At 42.0% G+C, this 13,202-nt stretch overlaps 1 protein-coding gene across 1 annotated transcript in view; it reads right to left on the reverse strand.

Moving 5' to 3' along the window:
• SLC9A2 (solute carrier family 9 member A2) overlaps positions 1-13,202 on the reverse strand; it is a gene marked incomplete at its 3' end in the record, with an annotated part of 86,653 nt that overhangs the window by 51,543 nt on the left and 21,908 nt on the right. The window lies entirely within an intron of this gene.

Genomic DNA, 13,202 nt, shown 5'->3' on the forward strand with positions numbered 1-13,202 from the left:
ACAAGGCACATTCAGGTACACATTTCAATTTAAGTCAGAAGTAGAATACTATAGGAACATGATATCTAAACAGCACAGCTTTCATCTAAATGCCTATTAAGTTTTCTTAAGTAAGACAATGCAATTTTACATTTGAAGCAATATTGTGATTCCCAACACATTTTCAGATGTCACAAACAATTTCATCCTCATAAAAACCCTGAGGAGTAGGCAAGGAGGCATTTTCACCCCTTTTTTTATTTAAGTGGAAACTGAGGCTCAAAAAGATACGAGGTCTTGCCAAGGTGGCCAGACCACAGGCCAGGCTTTGGATCACCGCGGTCCCCTCTGGTATTGAGAAGAGTTTGTAACTTCCTGAATATCAGTATTTCTAATTTCAGATTCCTTCATTTGGAATGCTGAATACGTTTAATTTTCAGATGTCTGCTCCTTCAGAGACAACCAAATCAACATCAAAGGTCCATCAGATAACTACCGAAAAGTGAGGCATATAAACACGCCATGATCTCCAATGTCATAGAGTTTCTAATCAAGGCAGGAACAGATGTGTTTATGACTTACTCTAGTATAAGGCATCATATGGTAAAGCCCCAGTCAAGCACTAAGGGAACAGAGAAGAGGAAATCTGCTGAGGATGGCATGGACGAGGCTGCATCTTGCATTAATCACGTAGAGAAGGCAGGAGGAGTCTCCTAAGAAGTGAAGGAACGGAAGAAAACACCTTTTCCTAATTCGTGGTGGAGCCCAGTGTGGCTTTAATGCAGACACCATGTTAGGCGGCGGCCCGTAGCAGGGAAACAGGAGGGAAATGCGGGTGGTACCAGCGTGTGGGCAACACAGGAAGCAACCTCACACACGGAAGTCACCTGGCAGGGCTTACGTGAGGCCAGCCCTTATTGGCAAGGCAATAGCGGGCCATCCTGAAGGCATTTCATACCTTTTAGAATTAAAGCAGCAAATGGAAATTATCTGAATTATAGGAAGATTGTACTAAAATGCAGAGTAAGTCCTTAGAAACTTACAATCACCGCAAGTTTAACAAGTAAACCCTTAGAAGCCTACAAACCACACTGAAGTCATAGCATGAAATATGTGTGCCCCCCCCCCAAAACGTAACCATAATTTGAAGAAATTTTAAATTTCTTTAAGAGTTAATTTCTAAATAATAAAGTGAACATCTTTTTATATTGGGTATTCAACTCATCCCTCCAGCTTGGATTATTTTCTTACTCATGTTTACAGCAGACTCCAATCATCATCGGAGAATAAATGCATTCAGCTGATGCAGCCACACCGGACCCCGGACCCTCTGGCCTGTTGACCTCTCTGTGTGAAACAGAGAAGTTAAAAAAAAATATGTCCACTGAAAACCACATCTTTGCAACCCCTCCGCACGCTGACTCCTGCTTCTATAGCAACTTTCCCTGTAAGATAAGGATGTCCTGGTACAGCCTCCCTGGCCCCCTGGGGTCCAGTGCGATCTGCTCCTTGGTGGAATACAGAGCACAAAGGCCCAAGCTGAGGGCGCCCTGTGTGCCCCGGGCCGTAACAGCTGCCCCCTGGTTTGGAATCCAGCTCCCCCCTGGTTTGGAATCCAGCTCCCCCCTGGTTTGGAATCCAGCTCCCCCCTGGTTTGGAATCCAGCTCCCTGACTCCCTGCCTGTGGCCTCGGAGGGGTTCCCACCAGGCCCAGGCCAGGTGTGCTCATCTGTGAAATGGGGACACACACACCTTTCCCATAAAGAGCGGTAACAGTAAGTAACCACCGGCCTGCAATGTCACGCATGCCCCGACATTTTGTTTTCTGTCTCTCTTCTACACGAAAAAGCAAGAGAAAACGGTTCTCAAGAAATGCCCAGAAGCAAGGAACAGGATCTCTGCAGACCAACTGGAAACTGGACAAAGCCTGCTTTGGCGGGCTCCTGCTTCCTCTTCTGCCTTTTTCTTTCCTGTTCTGCCACCCAGCCTGGGTACCCTGTGCTCTCACACGGGGGTGCCGTCCTTCACGGTGTTGAAAGGAGATCCTTGCTCCTAAGAACGGAGCGTGGGAGACCAGGTAGGTGGGAGAAAGGAAGAAACCCTGCCTGCTTAAATACATCACAGGGAGGGACCAACGGCCGCCGTGCTCGCCACGTGACTGATCCTGACCAGGGCCCCAGGTGAGCGGGAAACCAGGATGGAGGGCTAAAGGAGGCCTGGAGGAAGGGAAGGGAGCAGGGGAAAATCCCGTGGTCGCCAAAATCAGAAAAGAACGGCAACAGGCCAAGCGCACTTGTTTAAGAAAACAGGTGTTTATGTTTAGAAAAGGCTGTTCGCCTTTCTCTTCTGAATGCTTAGACCATTCAGAACTGGTCTGAGTGACCCTTGCTTGAAACAGGACAGCAGTTACTGAATCTGCCCAGTTGTTCCACAGGCAAGAAGGGATTAGATGAAGCGCAGTCACAAGAGATCTGAGTCCGGTGCTTTTCGGGGAAACATAAGCAGAGACGCTGACTTTTATAACACTCCCTCCTGGCAAAAAAGATTCTGTGCGGAAGTGTCTATTCTTTCACCAACCACAGGAGTCAAACCTCCTAGCAAAGTAGTTAGTCAAAACAAAACAAAATAAAGGCTTCTTAAATTTCACTGTTCACAGAATAAAACAAATAAATCAGCACTTACACATGTGCATATATTTATGGCCCCCCAGGCCACAACCGAGTATTTCTTGAAGAGAAAATGAACTTGAATAGACCAGGGTCATTATCCCACCTAATAGTATTGACAAATACATCAGTTATCAGGAGAAAACGTTTTGATGATTTTTACAAGGCTGAACATGAGCTACTGCAGGTATAATCTACTATCTAGTCCAGGGGTCAGTTAACTTTTTTCTGTAAAGGGCCTGATAGTAAATGCTTTCAGCTTGCAGGCCATACTTTGCTATTATAGTACAAAAGTAGCCAGAGATAATATCTAAATGCATATAGATATGTGGTGTGGGTGTATTCCAATCAAAGTTTATTTATGGGCATTGAAACTAGAATACAATTTTATATCTCACCCAATATCATTCTTGTTTTGATTTTGTTTAACCATTTAAAAATGTCAAAGCCATTCTTGACCCACAGACCATACAGAACCATCCTGGGGGCCCTCTCTGGCCCCTGGGCTATGGTTTACTTACCCTGGTTCAGTTTGTACCTTGTATTTCCTGCTAACTTCTATTTAGAGGGTCTGGGGCATTGTACTTGTGTCATTTACTTTTTATTTCTGGAACATAAAAGTCTGTGAGGATGGATGCTTTAAAATTTATTTTATTTTAATTGCAACAAATTCACTTAGTGGCAAAGGGAACAGAATTAGGATCTCATACCAAATACAGAGTCGAGGGACTCTATCTTCATTTCTCTTTGCATGTAAGTGTTGGAATGAACTGAGCTTAAAAACTATAGATCTGGGGGCTTCCCTGGTGGCGCAGTGGTTGAGAGTCTGCCTGCCAATGCAGGGGACACGGGTTCCAGCCCTGGTCTGGGAAGGTCCCACATGCCGCAGAGCAACTGGGCCCGTGAGCCACAACTACTGAGCCTGGGCGTCTGGAGCCTGTGCTCCGCAGCAAGAGAGGCCGCGATAGTGAGGGGCCCGCGCACCACGATGAAGAGTGGCCCCCACTCGCCGCAACTGGAGGAAGCCCTCGCACAGAAACGAAGACCCAACACAGCCAAAAATAAAAATAATAAATAAATAATAAATTTTTTAAAAATTTAAAAAAAAAAACTATAGATCTAGGTATAACTGAGTGCAATGCAATTAATTCACTATTTCCTCATTACACATAAAATAATCCATTTGTTAAATTCTGGAAAGAAAGCAAAGTGAACAATAACACAGGAAGCTTCCAGAGAGCAGGATCCATAAAAGAGCAACAATGTAAAAATCTGAATCAGAGAAAACCACCACCAACAACAGCAACAACAAAATACAGTTCTAATTAACCAGCAGCACAACAGCAAGGGAAAGCGGAAGTCTGCAGAGGTAAGAAGAAACACCTTCAGCTGAGAAACTTCTCACTGGAGGTGAATACAGACACACACGTTCTAACTCATGCTCCATGTTTTAAGAGAGCCTAAAAAAATAATGATATTTATTAGATCCACAAATATTTGCCAAGCCCTGTGTTAAGTAGGGGACAAGTACCCTTGGGAACAAGGTCAGTGAGGGCAGCCAATGTGGCTGCCAGACTCAGAACAGCTTCCCCGGCTGGTGCTTCTTGAAGCAACTCTGGGAAACTGTGGATTTAAAATAAAGAATATTCAGAAAGTTATGCCTATCTGGTTGGAGAAGAAAAGGTAAATATTTATGGAATACATTAAACTTGTTTTTAAGAGAAATAAGCAAGTTCATTCAAGTCTAAAAATGCTGACTTTATGTATCCCAATTCACATACCAATCAAACATACATTTAAAAAAACAGAATTGCAACATGCAGTAGACAGAAGCAGAGAGAAAATAGTAAGAAATACCACTCTGATCAGATACATGAAAACAAACTGCTATCACTGCATGATAACTCTAGTCGACAAAGACCAAGTAAGAAAATTTAACTCTAAAAATAAGTAGAATCAAATTGAGTAAATAAATAATACAAGCAAATAATAAAAAGATAAGCAAATAAATACATAAAAAGAATAGAAGTCAGTAAATAGAGCAGAATTAACTGCTCTATGTCAGTAACATTAACCTGTGAATATGGACTTCTCACAACACTTAGTCACATGCTGGGATTGAAACATACATCTAATTTCTCTCCATCAAAAAGTAGCACAACTGTGAAGACAGAGGTCTTAAAAATGCTCCACTTATGAGATCTGCAAAGGACTTATAATAATAGATAATTGAAAAATATGAAATTATAAAGGAAATATTAAAATTTTGTTGGGATTATCCCAAAGCAGAGCTTAGATGGTATTTAATTTTTCCAAATGACTTGACCACTTACAAAAAAGAGAAAACCAATATGTGTTTAGTCTGTCCATGAAGAACCTGAGAAGGAACAAGCAGAGTTAAACCCTTAAGAGGGTATTTGTTGAGTACCTTCCCTGTATAAGACTCTAAGGGGGCCTTCCCTGTATAAGACTCTAAGGGGGGCTTCCCTGGTGGCGCAGTGGTTGAGAATCTGCCTGCCAATGCAGGGGACACGGGTTCGAGACCTGGTCTGGGAAGATCCCACATGCCGTGGAGCAACTAGGCCCGTGAGCCACAATTACTGAGCCTGCGTGTCTGGAGCCTGTGCTCCGCAACAAGAGAGGCCGCGACAGTGAGAGGCCCGCGCACCGCGATGAAGAGTGGCCCACACTTGCCGCAACTGGAAAAAGCCCTCACACGGAAACGAAGACCCAACACAGCCAAAAATAAAAATAATAAAAAAAAAAAGACTCTGAGGGGCCCAGAGATGGATCACAAATGGGCCATGTCTTCAGTGAGCTTATATTTGGCACATAAGACTGTAAGTAATTATAGTACAAGATAGAAAGTGATACATGCTATAAAAGAAGAGGTATAATAAGTACCAGGGAAGTACGGAGAGGAGGGAAATTAATTCAGATGAGGAAATTCAAGAAGGAACTGGAGGAGGTGGCATTGAGATAGCTGGATGTGGATATTTCCATTCGGAGGGGATGAAGCACCAGGAAGACAGGAGGAAAGGCTGGGCATCCTGAGGACAGGGTGGCAGGGCTGGGCTGAATATGAAGTGTACAGGGCAAGTCAACGGAGAGGGCCCATCCAACAGGGAGCGGCCACACTGTAGAAGGCCTGGAAAGCTGATCCTTCAAAACCCGCCTTTGTTCTGTGGGTAAGGGGAGGGGGAGCCAGTGAGGGTGTCTCAAACCATCCTTGTCTTCCACACATGGAGCGGACAAGCTCCTCCCAAGAAACCAGAGACCAGACTTTGGAAATGAGAGGATCCAGGCTGTCCAGTTAGAGTTTTAAACCAGATGTATGTGATTAACCATGGGTAGAAATAAATAAAAAGTTGACGCCAACATGTGACTAAAACGTGTAAGAACAGCCCAAACTCCAAAGGGATCTATACATAATCTCATAAAGTCCAGTCTGTAAGGAGAGCCACTCAGCACAAGGAGGGGTTAATGACAGAATCCTACTATTTAGCAATGAAAAAAAGAAAAAACCAGTTACATATAACAAAAGAAAAAACTACATTGCAGCATTATATAGGACAGGGAAAAAGCAAGCAATAAAAAGTATCCATCTCATTCAATCTTTTTTTTCATACAATTGACATTTATGGAGACCCCACTATGTGCTGGGTACCATATCAAAGCACTAGGGATGTAGTGGTGAATAAAAGAAAGTTTTTTTCACTGGAAGGCTTCAGTGATGGGCAATAAAATATATAAATCAACCAATAAATACACAGTTGACAGGTGCTGATGAACACTACAAAGAAAGGCAGAGAAGGCTGAGGGTATCCAGAAGGACAGGACAGGATAGAATCTGACATCAGTGTGGGCAGGAGAAGCCTCTTTGATGGGTGACATCTGAACAAAACCCTGCATGAAGTGAGGGTGCGGGACATAGCGGAAGAACTTTCTAAAACAGAGAGGAACAAGGGCCCTGAGTTGGGAGCACCCTGAGCAAGGGGGCTACTGCGGCTGGAGCATGGGAAGTAAGAACATGGTAGGAAATGATGAAAGAGAGGCAGCGAAATGCTACAGCATGCCAAGCCTGTCACCACGGGAAAGACTCTGGATATTCTCTGAGACCAACAGAGAGCCACTGAAGGTTTTTGAACAGAGGAGTGTCATGATCAGATTCACGGCTTTACAGGGTCATTCTGGCTGCTGTGGAAGAAGAGAAGCAGGAAGACGAGTCAAGAATCTTCCAGTAACATGGGAAAGAGATGATGGTGGCTTTCACGAACGTGGTGGGGAGAATGAGGAGAGGTTGGATGCTGGATATATTTTGAGAGTTGTTCCAACAGAATGTGTTGCTGGCCTGGATGAGGGATGTGAGAGTGATACTGTGATATAATAAAAAAAAAAAAGCTATTTTGTTCTTCATCCCCAGCTCCTGGACAGAGCTCCTAAAACTTTGTTAACTCCCTAAGTGATAAAGGTACTAAGAGCCTCTTTAAAAGTTCTACTATTTGGTCTTTGCCTTCAAGTCTCAACACAGAGTTCTTAACTTCCTTGGAATTTTCTGGGTGATAGGAGCATCTTTTGCTCTAATCTTGGTAGGCTCCTGGATACGCTACCAGAAAGACCAACTATGAGTAGAAGCTTGGCATGTTCAGCTCCACCCCTCCCCCACCATGGCGATGGCCTTACTAATTGATCTGGCCCATGTGATGGAGCCTCAATAAAAGCCCCTCAACTATGGGGTACAGAGAGCTCCTGGGTTGAGGAACAAATCTACCCACTGGGAAGGTGGTACATGCCAACTGCACAGGGACAGAAGCTCCTGAACTCAAGACCCTTCCAGACCTTACTCCATGTATCTCTCTATCTAGCTGTTCATCCGTATCCTTTATTATATAATAACCCAGTCAACGTAACTGCTTCCCTGAGTTCTGTGAGCTGTGCTAGCAAATTATTGAACCCATGGAAGGCATCGTGAGAACCCCAGTTTATAGTCAGCCAGTAAGAAGCTCAGGTGACCACCTGGGACTCACAGCTGGCAGCAGCAATGGGGGCGGTGTTGTGAGACTGAGCCCCGGACGAGTGGGACCTGATGCCAAGTCCAGGGTGATAATATCAGAACTGAACTGAATTGTAGGACACCCAGCTACAGTCTAAAGAGAATGGAGAACTACGTGGTGTGGAAAACACGCACACGTTTTGGTGGCCAGAAGTCTTCTGAGAGTGAAGAGAGAAAAGCAGGGAGTGTTTTTCCTTTCGGTGAGACAGATGAATCAAAGGTGAATCCAAGGCTTTTGGCTCAAACCTCTGGGTTTGATATATATATCAACCCAGTGGGGTTATATAGAGTGGGGTTATTTACTGAGATGAGAACAGGGAGAGAGAAGATTTCAGGGGAGAAAAATCGAGATTGTAAATGCCAATCAGAATCTCCTTGGAAAATACCCAAGGGAGCTTAACAAATTGACAGCAAGATCTAGCTAGAAGAAATGGAAGACGACTTCTATAGAACATCATAGATGAGCAATGAGCTACTACTTCTTTTTCTTAAACGTTGTAGGGCTTCCCTGGCGGCGCAGTGGTTGAGAATCTGCCTGCCAATGCAGGGGACACGGGTTCGAGCCCTGGTCTGGGAAGAGCCCACATGCCGCGGAGCAACTAGGCCCGTGAGCCACAACTACTGAGCCTGCACGTCTGGAGCCTGTGCTCCGCAACAAGAGAGGCCGCGATAGTGAGAGGCCCGCGCACCGCGATGAAGAGTGGCCCCCACTTGCCGCAACTGGAGAAAGCCCTCGCACAGAAACGAAGACCCAACACAGCCAAAAATAAATAAAAATTAAAAAAAAAAAAGTTGTAAATGCTCTTTATTAGTTTTCAACTTTCAGAATCAACTTAGAGAGGAAAGATGTTAACTATGGTTAGAGGCCAGAACGTAAATCTTACCAAACTTGAAAATATAAAAATAAAGGTATATCTGGTCAAAACTGGATAGAAGAGAGAAAGTTCTTAATATACTCATTTTTGAAAATGGGAACTGAGAGATATTGGCTAAAACTGATACAGCAACAAAAAACTCGTCAGGAGATTAAAAGCACTTACCTCTGAAAAGCAGGTCTAGGCTTAAGGAACTGAGGGAACTGTTGTTATAAACTCTTTAGGATAACTTAAAAAAAATTTTAATACCATACATATATTACTTTCATTAAAAAACCATAAAAAACAATACTCAATGTTATTTTAATTGAATAACACACCACTGTCAAAAATACTGCCCTGTGTTCTTATTAAGCCCATAATGGACAATGGGGTGAAACAGCAAGTCCAAATAATGTCCAACAGTGGTACAACAATGGGGAAAGAAAGCATAACTTAATCAGAGGTATTAGAGGTCATAAATAAAGAGAAATCACACACACACACATAAATACACACATCTGTACACACACGTTTCTTTTTTGCTTCTACAACTGTAGAAAATTCCATATAGATCAAAGAGTTTAAAATTTTAAAAATCTATGAAAACAAGAAAAATCCTATGCTGCAATCATCTCACTTACAAAGAAGTGACATATTATAATCAGTGGCCAAAAAGTAAAGAATTTTAAGATAAAAGCCAGGTATGCCTGAATTCACCTTTGTAAAGTCTGCAAAAAAAAAGTAAGAAAATTAAGATTAAAAAAAAAAAAAAACCCAACTGTTGCTCTGGGAAGATGGAGTATGTATTTTTCTCTATTCCTCCCACTTAGTACACTTAAAAAGCCTAGGTATCATGTACAAAACAAGCACAAGGGGACTCTGAAAGATGGAGAGAAGAAGGAGGATGGCTAGGGACCTCGAGATCTGAAGAACAGTACGGCAGGGTGTTCCCTGTGTTTCCTTTTTGCCTCCAATATCCCAGACTTGGAGCTGAAGAAGCCAGCAACCTGGAAATGTCAACGGGTGCTGAGAACAAGAGCCCCAACAAAGCCCACTCCATCCAGACAACGGACCAGGAAAGAGGCAGCCTCACAACACGTAATACTTCTAGATAATAACTGCTCTATTCCAGCCAAACCCGCAGAGCAAAGACTGAGCAGAGATTCTAGATCCCGCCCTTACTAGACTGTAAGGAACACCCCAGCCTCCGTACTAGGGTGTGTCAGAAAGGAGAAAGTAGGGCGGTGGGACTTTCTCCACCACTGGGTAGAAATGAGCACCCCCTCCCCCATAGTGCCTGTGAACACTATGTGGGGAACCTGGAATTTGCAAGGACAAGGTACCCCACATCCTCCTCACTGAGGTGGACCAGAGGAGGCCTGGTGGAGAGTCAGGACATCCACTTCCATCAGATGGTAATGAGGACACCACTCCCCTGGGTGTCAGTGGAGGCCACCAGGAGAGCAGCAAGGAGGCACCCCTACCCCATCTCAGCCAAGAAGATGTCAGTGCAGGCCTAGTAAGGACCAGGGACGGCCGTCGCCATATAGCAGTAATGAGCAGACCCTCGGTGGGCAACGGAGACAAAGTGGAGAACTTGAAAATCTACCCCACTGTAAGTAATGAGATGGCAGCTCCTCCCCACACCCCCCCAAGAGTGGTGTCATAAGAAGTCACCTAAAACAGAAGGTATAAATAAGACCCATGGTCTCATAACGTAATACCCCAAATGTCCATGTTCCACTAGAAAACCACTCATCATACCAGGAACCAAGAAGATGTCAAACTGAATGATAAAAACACAATAGATATCACCATCATGATGACAGAGATGTTAGATTTATCTAACAGAAATTTTAACACTGCCATGATAAAAATGTTTCATGAGCAATTACCAGCATACTTGAAACAAATAAAAAAAATAGGAAAAAAAATAGGAGCAAAGAAATTTAAAACCTGAGTAAAGAAACAGAAGCGACAAAGAAGAACCCTATGGAAATTTTAGGACTGAAGAATACAACAACTGAAATTAAAAATTCAATTGTAGGACTTCCCTGGTGGCGGAGTGGTTAAGAATCCGCCGGCCAATGCAGGGGACACAGGTTCGAGCCCCGGTCTGGGAAGAATCCACGTGCTGCGGAGCAACTAAGCCCGTGCACCACAACTACTGAGCTGGTTCTCTAGAGCATGCAAGTCACAACTACTGAGCCCGTGTGCCACAACTACTGAAGCCCGTGCGCCTAGAGCCCGTGCTCCGCAACAAGAGAAGCCACCACAATGAGAAGCCCAGGCACCACAATGAAGAGTAGCCCCTGCTCGCCGCAACTAGAGAAAGCCTGTGCGCAGCAACGAAGATCCAACACAGCCAAAAATAAATAAATAAATTTATTTTTTTAAAAATTCAATTGTGTTGGCTCAACAGCAGAATATTAGTAAACTGGAAGTATGAATTAGTAAACAGGAAAGAATTACTAAATTAGAAGACAGAATGGTAGAAATTAACCAATCTGAATGACAGAGAAAAAACAGGCTTAGAACGTGAGGGACCTGTAAAATTATAGTGAAAGATCTAACATTCATGTCATCAGAGTCCCAGAAAGAGAAAAGAAAGAGGGTGGGGCTGGAAAAGTACTCAAGAAATAATGGCTAAAAACTTCCAAAATTTTGCAAAAAATATAAACCTACAGAATGAAGAATATGAATGAGCCCCAAAAAGGATAAACCCAAAGAAATCCACATCAAGACAAGCTATATTCAAACTTTTGAAAATACAGAAAAAGAAAAAAATCTTGATAGCAGATAGAGAAAGGACACCTTATCTATAGACGAGAAAATAGAATTTTAGCAGATTTCTCTTCGAAAATCGTGGGGGCTATAAGGAAGTGGCACAACATTGTTCACATGCAGGGAAAAAAAAAAAAAAAAAAAGAACTGCCAACCCAGAATTCTATACCCAGCAAAAACAGCCTTCAGTAATGAAGAAGAAATCAAAACATTCTCATTTTAAGGAAAACTAAGAATATTTGTTGCCAGCAGACCTGCCCCAAAATAATGGCTAAAGGAAATTCTCAGTATGGAAAGCAAAGGAATCTTGGAACATGAGGAATTAAGAAAAAAGTAAAAATACAAGAAATTCAATACATTTTCTTTCTTCCCTTGAATTTTCTAAATTAAGCTTGGCCACTGAAGCCAAAATTACAACGCTGTTTGATGTGGTTCTCAATGTACCTAGAGAAAATGTTTTTAAGACGACTATATTATAAGTGGGAGAAGGTAAAAAAACATAAAGGGAGGAAAGGTTTCTTTACTTCACTCACACTGGTAAACGACCACATGAGTAAACTGCCATTAGTTACATATTTATATATATATATATATATACACACACACACACACACACACATACATATACACATACTGATGATGTAATACTTAGAGGAAACACTAAAAAATGCTATACAAAGAGATACCCTCAAAAACACTATTGATAAATGAAAATGGAGTTCTAAAAAGTGTTCAAGTAACCCACAGGAAAAGAAAACAGAGAAATGAAAAACAGAGAGAAAACAGAAAACAAAAGAAAAAGTGGCAGATTTAAACCCGAACACCGCAAACACACCAATAGTTACAAAAAATGTAAAGTGTCTAAATGCATCAATTAAAAGACAGCTGTTAGTAGAATAGATTAAAAAGCATGACCCAACTATATGTTGTCTAAAAAAATTTCACTTCATATACAATGATATAAGCAGTCTGAAAATTAAAGAATGGATAAAGTTACATCATTAAAATATTAATCAAAAGATAGTGTGATTGGCTATATTAATATCAAATTAAGTAAGCTTCAGAGCAAAGAAAATTACCAGAGACAGGGAGGGACGTTAAATAATTATAAAAGGGCCAATCCACCAAGAAAATATGGCAAGCCCAAATGTGTACACACCAAATAACAGAACTATAAAATATATGAAAAAAAACCTGATAGAACTGAAAGGAGAAATAGGCAAATACATAATTATAGTTAAAAACTTCAACACCTCTCTCAATAATTGGTAAAATAAATAAGTAGATCATCAACGAACAGGATCTAATTCTATAGAAGACTTCAACCAACAACAGCAGAACACACATTCTTTACAAGAATCCACAGATTATATACCAAGATAGAACATTTCCTTGGCCATAAAAACAAATCTCAACAAATTTAAAAGAACTGAAATCATACAGAATACATTCTCTGATCTCAACGGAGTGAAACTGGAAATCGGTAACATACAGAAAACAGGAAAATCTCTTAACTTGGAGACTTAACCACACACTTCTAGCTAATCTATGGGTCTTCACACCCACTAGGATGGCTGTAATCAAAAAGACAGATAATAACAAATGTTTTTGTGGATGTGGAGAAATCAGAACCCTCATGTGCTGGTGAGAATATGAATTGTGCAGCCATTTTGGAAAACAGTCTGGCAGTTCCTCAAAAAGTTAAAGACTTATCATTTGACCTAGGAAATTCACTATTAGATATATATCCCAAAGAAATGAAAACCTGGCCACATAAAAACCTGTACACAAACATCCATAGCAGCATTATTCATAATAGGCAAAAGGTGAAAACAACCCAAATGCCCATCAACTGACAAATGG

The sequence above is a fragment of the Balaenoptera borealis genome (assembly GCF_965194805.1).
Source record: "Balaenoptera borealis genome assembly, chromosome: 15".
NCBI classification, from domain to species: domain Eukaryota; kingdom Metazoa; phylum Chordata; class Mammalia; order Artiodactyla; family Balaenopteridae; genus Balaenoptera; species Balaenoptera borealis.